The following is a 3,885-nucleotide window of genomic DNA, read 5'->3' as shown; positions in this document are numbered from 1 at the left end:
CACGTAGCCAAAAAATGGTTCTGTTGCTGGGACAGGGATCTGCCTAAGGGATGTCTGATTTCGTGCCATTGGAACCCAACAAAGAAGGAAATTGAAGAGTGGTTGGACAAGAAGATTCACAAGTTCACGACACAGGAAAATAGAACTCCATAGGTATATGAGAAAAGGCGGCTAGATTGTTACGTGTATATGGAAATCCACGAGATTTTCTTTGCATCCTTTCCCTCTGAACTGTATGAGTGGATCACAAGATTAGCTAATAGCTAGGGAAGGTGTAATCTTGACCTACCGATAGTGTGGACTCCGGAGTTAGTGCGCAGACTAGAGGCATCAGAAGATAAGATCGTGTGAGCTGTGGACCATTGGCTCGACCAGATAATAGGGGGATTCATCACTAAGTTCACAGTAGACACGACTGTAAGCTACAGTGAAGCAGAATGACGTTTTCTCAAGGGACCGTGAGGTAAGTATATTAAATCTTTAAATACCTGGATTAAGATGCTGTTATGTGAAAAAAGGGTTATGCGAATACATTAATGTTTGGGATGATGTGGAGTGGAAAGATATACAAAGGTAATGAGGAATTAGGAAATAGTCCCTTAATTTCACCTTCGTGAGAGAGCGAGGAAGAGCTCGCTTAGGTCTCTCTGAGAAGTGCAGTCAGTTTCATAAAGTAGCACATTCCGTAGTTACCACCTCCATGCACACTGCCACCCGCTTCACCTCCTTCACCTCCATCTCCACCCACTCCACCTCCACCAACCCTGCAGTTCAACATGGTGAGCGCGATCAAGCTGCCCGTATTCAGAGGAGTAGGGAATGAGGATCAAGAATAGTTCTGGTTCATGGTAAGAGTAGTGTGGGAAGTGCAAGGGGTCATGGACGACAACATTAAGAAGGCTACATTGGTGAGCGCATTGCAGGATCGCGCATTGACATGGTATATCAAGAACTCTAATGACCACCCAAATGCAGGGATAGCAGAGATCTAGAATGCATTGAATAGAGAATTTAGCTGGCTAAATTCAGAGACAGAGTCAATCATCGGGTTTAAAGAGATTGCAATGCTTCCAAGAGAGACCCAGTGGGATCTAGATCAGTGGCTGAAGAGTGTGATTTGTGAGGCCAATATGATGCTAACATATGCTCAGCATCACGCATGGTTTGTGGCATCCCTGACACCACACTTGAGGATGGCATTGTCACAACATAAACTTTCCACCTAGGCCAAAGCGTTGGAAATGGAAATGAGGTTACATGTGACCCCAATACAAGATCCTGGGTTGAGATTTCAACAAATCCACGTGCAACTATAGAATCTCTACCTGGAAATGTAGAGCTTGAAGCAGGATAGGAGACCACAGCCAGAGGCGTGCGAGGAAGTATGGTGCATAAAATGCAAAGGCTAGGGCCATGACCAGGACCACTGTTCATTATTTGCGAACTACTTGGTAGGAGGGGGGCCAATGTTGTTGATACTGAAGGCACAGGCAGGGCCAAGTGTGACACCCACATTATGGTACGCGATCTATCAGATAGGAGGAAAACACATGACGGATAATTGTCATTTGTTGTAGAAGTATACACAGACTCCCCAGCAGTTGTTCTGTAACTTCTGCAATTTAGTAGGCCATGACAAGTGCACTTGTCACAGTTACAAGTTAATGATGGATCGGACCCCAGCCCATAGGATGCAGATAGAAACACGAGCCCTTGACCTAGCTGTGGGGATGGTGCACGCTGGATTTCAGGGACGAGTTCGAGGACAAGGAGGAATGGGACTAGGAAGGGGCTGTCCACAGTTGATTTACTACAATTATGAAGGACCAGGGCACTATGCCTGTGATTGCACCAACCTGATGAGGATATACTATTCGTACTGTGCTCAGTTTTATCATGAAATAGTAGATTATTCTATGTTGATCACACGGATATGTGAAAAAGGGTATTCCAGTCTCCTCCAACTTAGAATATCCAAATGATAAGGTCTGAACCGCGTGAAGATGACCCAAATGTGAACATGATTCTCATAAATGGTGTGACCAAAGGGGAAGATAAGGGGGAGCAGCCTGAGGAAGAAACATGGGTTCACAAGGCTCCTACAAAGGAACCTGAGTTTGAATTAGAATGTGCAAAGGAGATGTTCATGGAAGCTAAGAATAGCTTCAAAGGGGCCTCCACTTCAGGCAGTAAGGATCAACCAGAGACAGGAATGGATCCTTCCATGCTCACTACCTTTTTCGAGACATGCATGAAACTGTTGCGTGACAATAAGGTAGTTAAGGCAAGGTCAGGGGAGCCACATGTAGTCTAGAAACTGGGAAAGCATGCGTTGTGCACTAGGAGGGAAATGATATTGATGGTGAAGATTGGTGAGTATGAAATGGATCAGGTCATCCTCGATCTGGGATCAGACGTGAGTGTATTACCAAAGCAAACATGGGAACGCATGGGCAGGCCCGCATTGCAGTGGTCCCCTATTCAATTACGAATGGTGAACCAACAAAATATTTTTCCCATGGGGAGGTTGCAAGGGGTAATAGTTGATTTCGAAGGCGCGAGCACACAATTGGACTTTGAAGTAATAGAGATCGTCGATGACAGAAATCCCTATCCTGCTTTGCTAGGAATAGATTGGGCCGCTAATATGAGTGGAGTCATCAACCTGAAGACATGGAAGATGATATTCGAGAAAAAATCACTATGTGTAGTAGTCCCACTAGACCCAGCCGAAGGAGCATGATACACCGAACTAGTGTGCGACAATGAAAGCGATGATGAGCTGGATTGTATTTACCAAATAATGGCACGAGACTAGGATTGGGTGAACCTGACTACAGATGGGAGAATCTCATGGGAACATGACAATTCATGTACTTTGAATTTAGACGAAGAAGTAGAGCGCTGGCAGAACCGGTTGCATGAAGTGACAACACTGAATTGCAACATGATGATTAGATCACTACGTTGCATGACAACAGAGGCAAGGGAATTTCCAACATATGATGGAGTGATAGCGGTGGATGAATTCCTGGACAAATTTGAAAGCACACTACCAGAACAGCAGTGGTACAGTGTGCTAGAATGGGCGTTGCATGCAACACCCACAAGATGGTGGAGTGCATATCAGGAGACCATTGTAAACTGGTGCAAATGTAGAAGGAAGATGTGCTTATAGTTTGGAATCCCCTAGCGTCAAATGAGAGCCAGGCAACTAGGATGAAGCAGCTTGCACACCCACCTGTGTCGGTGGGTAGAGACAGGTGTTGTGCACGCACACCCCAGACTAAGGATCGAAAATTGGAACCAGACACAGCAACAGGAAAAGCCATGCACACCACAAATATTCAACGTTGAAGCATTCAAAAAAGTATGTGGAATCATGAATAGAGTTAACCAGGTGAGACAAACTGATTGGGACCTGCACCTACCATCAGTTCAAAGGGCCTATAGGGCCATGAGCAAAAACTTGAGTGCGGAAATGACTGCAATGTTGAAGAGAAGATACAAGACCATAAGAGTAGAGAAGAATCCCAAACAACAACTCCCATAGTTGGGCTAGTAAGTGAGGACCCGGGTAAAGGAATTATGCAGTTGTAGAAAGCCATTCGGCAAGAGAACTTGAAACTTCGTGAACTCGAAGAAGATCGGGTATGGCTGGGAAAGAAAAGCATGTTATTGGATGAAGAAATCAAAAAACTAGAAACCAAAATCATGCAAGCATGCTACACTGAGAAACTAAGCACGATAGGACAAGGTATAGCCAGCCATACTACTACATTAGGAGAATTTTTGGCCTTGCTACCATGGCTACGACAGCACCTTACTAGACAAAGTAAACAGGGGAGTGCACCATACAAGGAAGAATGCAACACACTAATCGAT

This window comes from Pinus tabuliformis, chromosome 3_2 (genome assembly GCF_031772625.1).
Source record: "Pinus tabuliformis cultivar Carrire ecotype Pingquan chromosome 3_2, CPIR1, whole genome shotgun sequence".
In the NCBI taxonomy this organism is placed as follows: Eukaryota; Viridiplantae; Streptophyta; class Pinopsida; order Pinales; family Pinaceae; genus Pinus; species Pinus tabuliformis.
Note: the sequence above shows the minus strand (reverse complement) of the source record.